This window comes from Cavia porcellus, unplaced genomic scaffold (genome assembly GCF_034190915.1).
Source record: "Cavia porcellus strain 051 isolate PalLab524CR breed Dunkin Hartley unplaced genomic scaffold, mCavPor4.1 scaffold_7, whole genome shotgun sequence".
Lineage (NCBI taxonomy): Eukaryota > Metazoa > Chordata > Mammalia > Rodentia > Caviidae > Cavia > Cavia porcellus.
In genome coordinates this window covers 45,535,090-45,548,337 of record NW_026947490.1, presented here as the reverse complement: position 1 = coordinate 45,548,337, position 13,248 = coordinate 45,535,090, and the positions used below count along the sequence as shown (strand labels likewise).

Genomic DNA, 13,248 nt, shown 5'->3' with positions numbered 1-13,248 from the left:
TGAATGTTTTGTCTGCTAAAGCCATTTGCTCTATGACATTATTTACTCTGTTTCTTTGTTGATTTTTTTGTCTGTATGATCTTTACAATGAAGACAACTACATTTTAAACTCTCCCATAGGTCCACCACCATAATGAGGATGGTGCTTGGGCCATTATTGCCTAAACTGACCTCTCAGACAGTTAACTGGGTTTCAAGAAAGTATCTTGATGAGTTTCCAAAGTAGTAGAGGATGCTTGGAGGGGCCACCATCTTGGTTCCAGCTCCAGGTCTCAATCCCACAAGTTTGGTGGTTCCAGCCACATTCCTGCTGAATCCCACATCAGCATTAGGAAGGCCCAGGGAAGGTGCAAAGGATGAGCTTCATATTCTGAATCCAAGAAGGCAAGATTTATTGGAAGCTACATTTATGGAAGTTGCAAATCAACGCACTGAGAATAATGATAGTTATAGTGTTGAAGCTAAAGCCTCAGCAAATAATGAAAGCTCTAATTGCAGTTTTGGAAGCTTGGGATATTAAATGACAAAGAATCAGAGACACCAGAATAGACAAAATCAGAATCATCCAAGAGAAGAAAGAGAAAAGTGGAACACCATAACACAAGTAGTCAGGGAAAATGTATTGAGGTACGTGATCACAAAGTTAGTGACTATTTTGAATACTAAAGTAGAAATGGGTAAAATGCAGTAAGAGGCAAATGTCCTATAATCCATTTTCCTTAAAATTCATATTCCACTTCTTTGTCACTTTTTGACTAAAAACAGTTCCACTACTTCATTAGCTTTTGGGGTCCACTCTTTTTTATAATCAAAAGTTATCCTTTAAAATTACTCAGACTGATCTCAAAATGTTGAAATAGCTGCATTAGAAAGTAATAAATACCAAGAACTGGGGAAAAAAGGAAGTTCATATAGATGATTTGCTCAGGGCTAACTTGTCTCATACAGCAAATAGATGATCAACAAAAATGCTTTAAAAAAGTACAAAGAGATATTAAATAAGTGCATATCAATGAGCAAAAAACATTTTATTGAAAAGAATAAAATCTATCAAGTAGATAAAATAGTGTGCAAGACAGATTAATCCTGGATCACTTTACAACAGTTAGACCTGGTACATCTGTTACTGTACAATGGACAGATGGTTTTGCAATTATAATCCTGTGAAGCAACACGAGTGAGTGAACCTGCAAAGGGAAGGTATAGAAATGCAAAGAAAACTTCTCACCAAACACAAACATCGCACAGCTAATAATGCTCAGGCACATTCTACCAATTCTGAATGAAAATAAAAAAAAAAAATGCACAGTAGTCAATGGAGCAGAAAACGATGCATTTGTTAGATCACATTTACAGCTGTTAACTTTGGAAGAATATCATCAATATAAATAATTTTCCAAACATAGACTAGCACATCTCAAGAATAAAAAGGCAGAAATTCAGGAAGATGTTAAACATTTGGAAAGAGTCAAAATCTTCAGACACAGGAACTCAAAGGAATAAACAATGAAGATAATTCACAGTTAAAAGATCACCCAAAGTTAAATGAAAGATATTTATGTCTTCATTTACTTAGAAGAAATGACAGAGGAATAAGGTCAGAGGAGTTTGGGACCTTGTCACTGAGAATAGCTGTGGCTCACTTTGGGGAGATCTCGTCTTTACTTTGAGAATTGCTTCCTGGATCCAGGATAGAACCTTTGATCTGGCACAGACCCTTCATCCCAGTGGAACAAACTTTCCAGCTTCCACTATTGACCTTTGCACCTTCCCAGTGCAGACCTATAAAACAGACTTGCATCAGATATTGTTGTGGGCTTTTGACGTCCATTTGAACTCATGTGAGACACTGACATGAAATCCAGGCCCTCAGCTAAATTCTTTGGGTCTTATTGTATGGACAGATTTCATGCAAACTTTCCTTTCATATATGACTTTTTGGTTGACCATTATACAGTAATAGCACAAACTGAGTGTCCTTGCAAATGCTAACTACAACTGCAAGGCAGTTTGTAAATTAACTAAGATATCTCAATGAAATCAAACCTCTTGTTATACAATATGACCTTAAGTCAGGCTGCATCCTTTTGATAGATGGAACAGCGTGTAGAGAAATCAAAATTACTGATTTTAGTCTTTCCAAAATTATGGATGATGACCTATATGTTGTAGATTGAATGTGTCTAACACCCCAAGGAAGAGGAACTTACTGGTATTTACCTCCTGAATATTTTGTAGTTGGAAAATTTTCAACAAAGATTTTCAACAAGGTTGACATGTAGTCAGTTGGGATCATCATTTTTTTTTTTTTTTTTTTTTTTTTTTTTTTTTTAGTATCCTTATGGTAGAAAGCCATTTGGTCACAATCAATCTTGACAAGACATGCTTTAAGAAAATACAATATTTAAAATCATGAAAGTCCGTTTCCCTGTTAAACTAGTTGTAAGCAGTAAAACAAATCCATTATAAAATGTTATTTGGCATACAAAAAAAAAATTAACTTGATGTGTACCAGCTGGTGAACAATTCATACCTCCTCCCACACATGAGATGATCAAATTCTTTGGGAAACTTACATATGACAGGGTTGACAGCACTTCCCAGACCCACTTCTTCAAGCATAATCACTTACTGACCTCCTCCAGGATTGGCACAATACTGTTCAATTCCTTCAAGATACACGCTTGAAATTTGAGATTTTTCTGTTTTCTTTTTTTGACCCAGTACATGGTTAAGCACTGTTTGAACTGTTTGAACTGTTGTGAACTGAAATTTTGTTTTGAACTGTTTGAACTGTTGTGAACTGAAATTCTTCATATCATCATTTATAGAGAGTGGATAATACTCTGAAAATAAATGTACACTTCTCATGTTTACCTTGAGCAGTGAAGGATGGCTGCCTGTTGCACAGAGACAGGAATACCATGATAAAATAGAAGAAAATTGGGGTTGTTTATTTGGGGTACCACTATAAATAATACATATAATACTTAAATATATTTGATTGTACTAAAGAGTTCTAATATGAAGGGTAGTTTTTCATTATTAAAAACATATGTAAAATATATGATTTATATTTCTAGCACAAAAACTATAGTGCCTGGATATATTCCTCAACATTCAATAGTTAACTGCTGACACTAAAGTAAGAAGTGAATGACAATAGCCATTTTATTTTATAATGGAATGTGAGAGTTCGAATCATTTGACAAAGTTAGACTTTTAGTCATTTGCCTATTCTGGTTTTTACAAATTACACCTCAAAACCTCACATCTGTTCACACATACAAACACACTGGTTAGGGTGAGTTTTCATTACTATATACTTCATACCTTTGGCCAGAAGAACTATTTGCTTGGGAATTAGTTGAATTCATTAAACCGTAATATCTCCAGTGCTTTCAACATGTCAGAGTTATTAACAGAAAATTTATTTTGTTACAAGATGTTGTTCATTTAGGAGAGTATTTAACCAAATGCAGATGAAGTCTATGCAGGATAATGATAAATTTCCTTCTAGCTATATTATAAATAGTTGTATGTATGTCTTATTTCAATTACTAAGTTTCAGCAGGTTATTCTTGTACAAATACTTTAAAACATGGCTTTTTAAATTGGATACTGCATTTTTAAAGTCTTCTTGAAGTTTCTATAATTGTTACTAAATAGCATTGCTTCTTTTGTTAAAAAATTAAATGAGCTTGAAGGTGGTAGTTGACTTTACATCATACATAAATATTAAAGGAAATACTTTTTCTTCATTTTAGTGATTTATTCTTTATTGTGTATCTTCTCTTCTAGTGAGTATTAGACTTTTATGTGTTTTCAAATTGGTATTTTTCTTTCTTTTCCTTCCAAAACCAAGACTTGGCCAGGGATTTAGCTCAGTGGCACAAGCTCCTGCCTGGCAAGCACAAACTTGTGAGTTCAATCCCTGGTACAAAAAAATAAAATAAAATAAAATAAAAACTACCAGGACTCCCTTAACAATTCTTCAAAGAATGGTCTGTCTGTTGGTCATGAATTCCTTCATTTGATTTCCTGGGAAAGTCTTTACCTCTCCTTTATTTCTAAACAGTAGCTTGTATGAGTACAGCATTTTTGCTTTTTCTTCATTTGTTTGTTTGCTTTTTTTATTTTAAAGAGGGTAAAACAGAGCAAATCAGAACAAAGCATCAGAACAACTCAATGCAAGTGACATAGGATTTCAAAGCAAGACAACAGGAGGTCAATCGTAGCTACCAGAATATCTCTTGTGTTCTTTGAAAAAAGTTGCCTATGTCTTCACACAAAACAAAACAAATTCAAACAAAACAAAATAGTGTAAAACTAATTAAAACAGAAAAATGAAATCTATACATGCCTTCCAAACCAGACCATAGGAAAATCAACAATGACTACCATAAAGTCTCTTATTCTATTCAAAATAGCTGTCCTTACCTTCATACATAATGCAATTAAATATTACTAAACAGAAGGAAGCCACTCTAAACAAAGACTAAAAGCATTACTGTACTTCTGGCATGATGACAGGTAATAAGCAATGGCTACCAAAATGTCTCTTTTTCTTCAAAATAGCTGTCCATATCATCATGCATAATACAATCATTTCTCATAAACTGGTTGGGAATTCTAGGCATGCGTAAGCCTCTATATGTAAACCTATCCTTTCTGCCTTAGAGGGAAAAACAAAAAAGAACAAAAAAATTTCTAGAAAAACAAGAATAAAAAAGGCAAATAAGTAACAATAGCAAGAGCCCCAAACAAAGACAAGATAGACCTTCAAAACAATGTGGTAGATATATAACTAAGGTTGTTCTTTTACATAGTATTCTTCAGAAGAGTTCCTCAGATCACCAGGTACAAACATGCAGAATTGACCCAATCCTATGAATATTAACTGTTTTGTTCCAATAACTAATAGAATTTGTAGTACAATTATCTGAACTGTCTTAAGTATATATATACAAATTTACATATTTTTTCTTTAGCCTTACATTTATTTCACCTTTTCCCTGGGTTATTTTTTCCCTTTTGAGCAGATTTTTACCCTTTCACAGTATTCACTGAGGATTTTGTATCTTATTTAGTCTGACCATTTCTTACACTAGGGGGACAATATGGTATTTACACATGAGAATTTGATTTATTCACTTATGATTATAGTCTCAAGTTTCATCTATTTAACTGTAAAAGCCTCAATGTGATCCTTTTTTAAAGTTGAGTAGCACTCTATTACATAAAAATGCCACATTTTTTTTCTCCATTTCTCAGTTGATGGGCATTTAGGCTGTTTCCAAGATCTGGATATTACAAATTGTTCTGCTATAAACATGAGTGTGCATATAACACTGTGGTATGATGTTTTCAATTCTGGGACTATGCCCAGAAGTGGAATAGCTGAGTCAAATGGGACTTCAAATCCCAGCTTTCTGAAGACTCTCCAAACTTATTTCCATGGTGGTTGCATCAGTCTATACTCATACCAATAATGCAAAAGTGTTTTTTTGTTGTTGTTGTTTTTGTTTTTGTTTTTGTTTTTTTCTTTTTTTCCTGATAGCCTCTCCAGCATTTTTTGTTGAAGGTTTTATTTATCCTGGATATTTTTTTTTCTGGAGTGTGGTTTTAATTTGCATTTTTCTAATAACCAATGAGGCTGATCATTTTCTTCATATTTTTGTTCTCTGTTCGTGTTTTCTCAAGTGAGAAGTGTGTATTCATCTCAGATGTTCATTTTTGGATTGGGTCTTTGAATTTCAGGTGTTTGATTCTTTTAATTCCTTATATGGTCTAGACAGAAGTTCTTTTGCTGAGAGACAATTGACTAAGGGTTTTTCCCAATTCATAGAGTTTTTTTCTGTTGGCAATTTCTTTTGATATGCAAAAACTTTTTAATAAGATGAGATCCCAGATGTTGATTCTAGGAAATATTTCCCATGCAGTTTAATTTTTTTTTCATGAATTCTTTCACAAACTCTATGTCTTCAAAATTTCTACTTACTTTGTTTTATAAAATATGTAAAGTTTGTCTTAGTAATTAGATTTTTATTCATTTTGACTTTAATTTAGTACATGGTGATAGGCATGATTCTAGCTTCAGATTTTGGCATATGGAGAGCCAGTTTTTCTAGCATCACTAATTAAAGACTGACTATCTTTCTTCCAATGAACATGTTTGGCCCTTTTGTCAAAGATAAGGTGACTTGGTGTGTTAATAGTTTTGATCATATCTTCTAATCTATTCCATTGATCTTCAAGTCTGCTTTTATTCCAGTACCATACTGATTTTGTCAGAGTAGCTTTGTAGTATAACTTCAAGTCAGGGATTGTGAGGCATTCTGCCTTGTCTTTGTGGTCCAGAATTGGCTTTATTATTCTAGGTCTCTTCTGGTTCCAGAAGAATTTTAGGAATGATTCCTCTAGAGGTACGCAAATGGTATTTTGATTGGATTTGCATTAAATCTGCATGACAATTTTGGGGGAATGGCCATTTTTCCAATGATTGTTCTTCCTATTCAAGAAAAAGAAATATCTTTCTATTTTCTGATACAGTATTTGATTTCTTTTTTTTCAGAATATTAAAATTTTCACTGAACAGATCTCTTACTTCCTTTGCTAGATTGATTCCGAAGTATTTCATTTGTTTGGATGCTATTGTGAAAGGTGTGGTTTCTCTATTTCTCTCAGTGATTTTGTTATTATTGTATAGGAATGCTGTTGATTTTTAAGTATTGACTCTGTATTCAGCAACATTACTGAATTCCAGGTAGTATTCCAGGTAATATGCCTAGAAGGATATCAACAGAATTTGAGGGGTCTTCTATGTAGAATATCATGTCATCAGCAAATAATAGTAATTTAACTTCTTCTTTCATATCCTTACTGCTTTTATTTCTCTGTCTTGTCTAATTGCTCTGGCCAGTATATCTGGCACTATATTGAATAAGATTGGTGATAGCAGACAGCCTTGTCTTGGTCCTACTTTTACAGTGATGATGGAAATCCTTCTCTTATTATTGAATTTAAAGTGAAAGTTTTCAGTTTTTGATCACTCAACATGATACTGACTTTTCTTTTCAAATAGATGGCTTTTATCATATTGAGGTAAAGACCATTTCTTCTGACCTTCTGTAGGGTTCTTTTCATGAATGAGTGTTGGATCTTATAAGAAGCTTTTTATGCATCTATACAAATGATCTTGTGATTCTTATTTTTTTTTTACTCTACTGATATGGTGAAGTACATTTATTGATTTGTGTACCATCCCTGCATTCCTGGGATGAATCTCACTTGTTTCAGATGTATAATCTTCTTGATTGTTTGTTTTGTAATGATGTATTTGCTTCTTGATGATTTGTAGCATTCTATCATATTTATTTGAAATTACTTTCTTTTAGAAATTCTACCATTTCCTCCTATACTCTTCTGCACTCTAAAGTGCTGCTGATAAATCTGTAATTAATTTAATTAGGATTCATTACATGTGACTTGATTTTATTTTGTTATTTTATAGAGTGCTCTTTTACTGGGGAACTTTGGAGAATTTAGAGCTTTTATGTCACCCTGAAGACCCTTTTGGTCAAACCCTTCTCTCTCTGTATGTCCTTCTTTTCTCAAAATTGGCGACATTTTCCCTTATCATTTCTGTGAACGGATTTTAAATGTCATTAACCTTCTCTCCACTTCTGAAATACTAAAATTCTGAAATACTAAACTCTACACTTCTAGGCTGCCTACAACAGTGACATTCACAAATTCACTTTTATTTTAAACCTATTTCCTAAACTGGAACGTGTTCTAGAAATATGTAACACAATGTTGGCTTTGATAGATCAATCTTCACATGTAAGAAGGTAATATGGGAGGGATTCTTTAAAATATTTTAAAGTAATATTTTTGTATTTTTATATAAATATAAGGAAATGTTCTATCTCCTATGATCTTTTCAAAAATCTCAAATGAGGTTTTTCTTTCTCTTTTGACTTATTTCCATAATCGATGACAAGTTCTGGAATAAATATTTATTTTCAGGTTTATGTTTATATCCCTTTAATATTCTTTGATATATTTTGCTTCCTTTTCAACTTTATTAAGGTATATTTTTCATACATAATTGAAAACAATTAATGAACAAAATATGGGTTCTCGATTATGTAAACATTAATAAGTGCTAACCACAGTGGTACTAGTTAAGATTCCTGTCACCTTAAATATTTAACTGTCCTTGTTTTGTTGTTTTGATTTTTATGAGATCATTTAAGATCTATGTGCTTGGAAATTTTAAATATACAATATAATACCATTAACAATGTTCACACTGCTATTTTCATTACAGCTCCAAATCTTTTGTTCAGTTGAAACTACCTAAAATTTGACTAACATGCTCCTGGAAGACCCCATTACCCTCTATTTTTGCATGTCTTTAGGTTACATCTATAAGTGATATACAGTGCATGCTTTTCTATGCCTGATGTGTTTCACTTGTATATTCTAAAATGTCACAGATATGTGCAAAAAAATTCCAATTTAAACATTACATACCAGCAGTATATGTCACTTGTGACATTGTGGATGCTAAACAATTTTAATAACATTTTAAATAACACCAGAATTTCACTTTTGATAATAGTAGATCATGTAATTTAGAGGAGTCTGTACTACTTTGCCTAGCTAGTAGTAGATTCAGAAATATACCATTTGTCTAATGAGATCTGAGAATTGTAAAAAACATGAGAAATTAGAGAAACTTGGTCTAGGGAAAGAGAGAAGCTTTATAAAGTAACACCCAACCTCTAGGACTACATACCTTCACCTACAGGGATCTGTGAATTTCAAAGTGAGGGCCCGAGGAGACAGGCTGAGAAGAATAACCACAAAGACATAGATCCTCCCAAACAAAATCTTGAATAAGGGTCCTGCATAGCAAAAGAAACCCTGGTAAACACAGAGGGTTTCTGGGAGGAACTGTAACTTACATCCTAAATTCTTATGTTGTAAGTGAAAAGTGAACTAAAAATAGGAAAAAAAAAAAAAAAAAGAGAACAGCCCTTAGAAGTGATTGAAATCCAGGTTTGAACAATTCCAGTCCTCCATTTCTAACTGTAAAGCAGAACAAGAGAAAGACAACTAAATCAAATTGAATATTTCCTGAGTTTATTGTACTTAAAATTTATTCTGAAGCTAAATTTACAAAAGTTATGAATTTAAAGATATAACTACCATAACACATAATAAAGAAATGGAAAGATATTAAATGTTGTAAGGTCATTGAATTAGTAGAAAGGGGTAAAATATTAGTTTGTAGAACTTATTATTTAGAGTATATAGAATGATTAAAAATAGTAAAAATCATGAACACACATGCTAGTAAGTAGGAAAATGGTGCAACAAAAAACACTTTACCCAAATTAGGTAGAAAGCAGATGAGAAAAGAAAAGAGAATGAAAGGAGGAAAGTCTAGCAAGGTGGTAGATGATATATTTAAACCCAAATATAACAATAAATATATTAAAATTAATGCCTTAACAAAAATAAAGATTATTGAACTGAATTAAATTACCTTACACATAGTATGCCTAGGAAAGATAACCTACATGTAACTTATACAAATTTATAAGTCTTGAAGATAAAAAAATTCAATTATGCAAATACTAATTAAAAAGGACATGGCTGTATTAGTCTAGAAAATCACCTTAATTTCAGGAAAATATATTAATATTTAAAGGAATAGATTAATCACAAAGAAGATGCAATGTTTCTAAACATTAATTTATTAATAAGATAGTGTCTAATGTGTAAAGCAAAAAATGGTGCAAAGAAGTTATTACAAAAATTATAATTTGTTGCAGAGACTTTCAAATGTAACTCTGCAATTAATTTTAAAAAGCATAAAATATGTGAACACACAAAACATTACACAATAATGACCCAAGTGGTATACTTAAAATTTAAATTCAGAACAACAGCAAAATTATCTTTTGTAGTTTTTGTGGAACATTATTTTGAAACTATCTTTGTCCTTAAAATATGAACAAATGACATAAAACCAAAACCATAAAAATATTTTTTCTGATGTAATGGAATTAAACTGTACTAAAAATTTTAAATGTGATAAAATTTCTCCACTTCTAGAAATCCAAAAATACTAACTCTTAATAAACACGGTATCAAAAAAATACAATCTATTGAGACTGGTCCAACAAAGATAGCAAATTAGAGTTAGCAGTACTCAGGTTTTGTTTAGTTTGGTTATATTCTGTCTCATTTTCTTTGAATTCCTAATGTTCAGGGATACAGGTGTCTGTTTTAAGCAAAACAAGAGATATTATGGTAGGCATTTTGGATTTACTAGCATCTGGCTTTTAAGTCTAATAACACTGCTATTATTTTGTTTTGAATGGTTTCATTTTGTTCTGTTTTATTTGATTTTACATGCCTGATAGTATGGGCAGCTATTTTGCAATAACAAGAGGAATTACAGTAGCCATTGTTAATTCCTATTACACTTGTTTTAAAGTTTCATATCACTTTTATTATTCTGTTTTGAATTACTTTATTCTGTTTTATTTTGTTTGGTATTATTCTCTTTAAAACAAAAAATTAATAACAAGTAACTAAGGAATAATTATTCAACAGCTTCAAGATTATGAAAGAAAAATCCTATAACACAGATCTGTCAATGTAATGCAGGAATCAACACAAATGACATAAAAAGAAAATTATAGCAGAAAACTTCCCAAACACAAGAAAAGGAACTGACATAAGTATAAGTGAGGTACATAGAATTCCAACTAGCAATAACCAAAATAAAACTACACCCAGATATATAATAATAAAGGCCCCAGAAATTCAACACAAGAATAGATTGGTAAAAGTTGTTTGAGAAAAGAACTAGATCACCTGGGAAACAAAGCACATCAGAATCACAGTAGATTTCTCAACACAAACCATCAAGTAAAAAACAGTTTTGAGTGAAATGTTTAAAATTCTGAAAAAAAAAAAAAAAAGCAACTTTCAACTCAGGTTTATGTACCCTGCAAAAGTATCTTTCAAAATTAATGGAGAAATAAGATACTTCCATGTGAAAGAACAACTGAAGAAATTCATGACCACCAAACTAACTCTATAGACAGAACTGAAAGATATTTTAGAAAGAAATAAAAACAATCAAAATTCCAAGAAGAGCAGAAACTGAAAGAATTTTGGCCTAGATTGGACACTGTAGCTGGAAAAACCTTGGAGGCAGAACCAAGGGGCTCCATTTACCCCACCCCTTGGAATTTACCTGTGGTTCCATCTTCCCCACCCCTAGGAATTTGCTTCTGGTGCAAAATGAATACCGATGAGACACCTGTGCATATCTGATGCCCCTTGGGCACCACCTTAAACCTAGGCTACTTACATGCCCCCACTCCACAGAGAAAACCAGATTTCAGTGATTGGTTTTTTGTTTTTTGTTTGTTTGTTTGTTTGTTTGTTTTCTCTCTCCACATTCTCAGAATAAAGGCCTCTTTTGTTTTATACTTCTCATTTTTGGATGGGCCACAATCTTATCATTTGGTGCCGTGACTTGGGTTGGCAGGCAAGTGACTCCTGGGACCATCCCAATCTGAGTCACATGCTGATTCAGGAACTAGACTGCATCCTGGATTAATTCACTTTTCAACACATGGGAAATGCTTAATTTGTCACCAATCACTCACAAACAACACTGGCCCAGTTTATCACAGGTGAGCAAACTCCGTCGAATTTTTCAGCACTGGGCTATGCCTCATGCAGTTTTCTCCCCTTTTCTGTGAATTCGCATGCTGCTTTTCACATCCTTAGACAAGCCAAGGCAGAGTGTTTCTGCGCCAGGTCCACACTGAGAAACTCTCACGTCCTTCAGAGCTTTAAGCTCTCTTGGGCAGAGCCATTACTAAAATCCATGAGAAATCCACTCATGGATCTCTCAGTGATGACTGAGAAATATGAGATTTGGAACTGAACATAACTTCCGTTCATTCCAAAGGACACGGGTGATGGCCCAACCTTTGGACCACGGTCCATTTCTCACCTGAGATTTAGCTATGGGAAACATCTTTTCTTCTTCCCAAAAGACCACACTTTTTCAATGCTTGATTTCTAATCTGAGTACTCTTAAACAAAAAAAAAAAACAAAAACAAAAACAAATAAACAAAAAAAAAAAACCCATGAAAACTAAACAATTAATCTTTTACTGCCAGGAGGCTTGGCCAATCTACCCACTTAATGGCAGCCCATGGCCCAAAAAGGGGACATTTGACCCCTGTATTCTCAAAAATGTATATGATATTTGTCACAATGGTGACAATTTAACAGAAATTCCATATATATATGGGCTTTCCTCACTTTGAGAATGCGCTCCTCTCTCATTAAATCATGTACACCTGCTGAGATATTTTTAGCTAACTCTGCTACACTCCAAACTCTCCTCTCCTGCCCTCATGACCCACTGGAGGAAGTACCCTTGGTTTTTTATTTGCCCCCTCCTCCCTATCCCCAAAACCAATCCTCGCAGTTATGTCCCGCTGTGCGATATCTTCCTCTCTTTTTCCCTGGATCCCAATTCTCACAGCAGCTCTAATCCCTCTGTTAGCACTTCTTTGCAGTCTCTGACCTCTCACTCTCCTGAGAATTCTTTGTTCCCATCCGCATTTTCACTGCCTGCCCACCATACTAGGTTTCGGTCACTATATCCTTCCCACAGGCTGCGTGACTGCTACAGCTTGCGTGGGGGACGGTTGCCATGTTGTGGCCATCCGCCACGTGAAAGGGCACTGCCATCTTAAGAAGGATCTCATGGTCAATGGCCGCCCCCTTGTGGCTCCTCTTGTGATCAGCAACAGCCACCCTATTGCGGACCACATGACAATTTACTGTGCCGTGAACAGTAACTAAATCGTGGCAAGGCACACAATGAGACACCAACAGCCTTTGTTTTCTTGTCCCATGTTAACTGGCTGCTGTTTTATAGCCAATCTACAGATAATTGCTCACACATACCTACTGGACAGTTGGCTGCCCAATGGCCATCTACTCCAAAATCTTCTCCTCAATCTCTGCTACCACTTCAGGAGCAAGCTGGCCCTGAGGGACTTGTTAATATACATGTGCCTTTCTCCCTTTCTGACTTATCTCAGATTACACATAAATTAGGAGCTTCTCTGTCGACCCATAGAATTATATCAGGGAATTTAAATTTATAACTAATTGTTATGATTTACATT

The 13,248-nt window shown here is 33.7% G+C and overlaps 1 pseudogene; it reads left to right on the top strand.

Moving 5' to 3' along the window:
- Window positions 1-232: 232 nt before the first annotated feature.
- Window positions 233-12,919, top strand: LOC100736003 (serine/threonine-protein kinase tousled-like 1; annotated as a pseudogene).
- The last annotated feature ends 329 nt before the right edge of the window (window positions 12,920-13,248 follow it).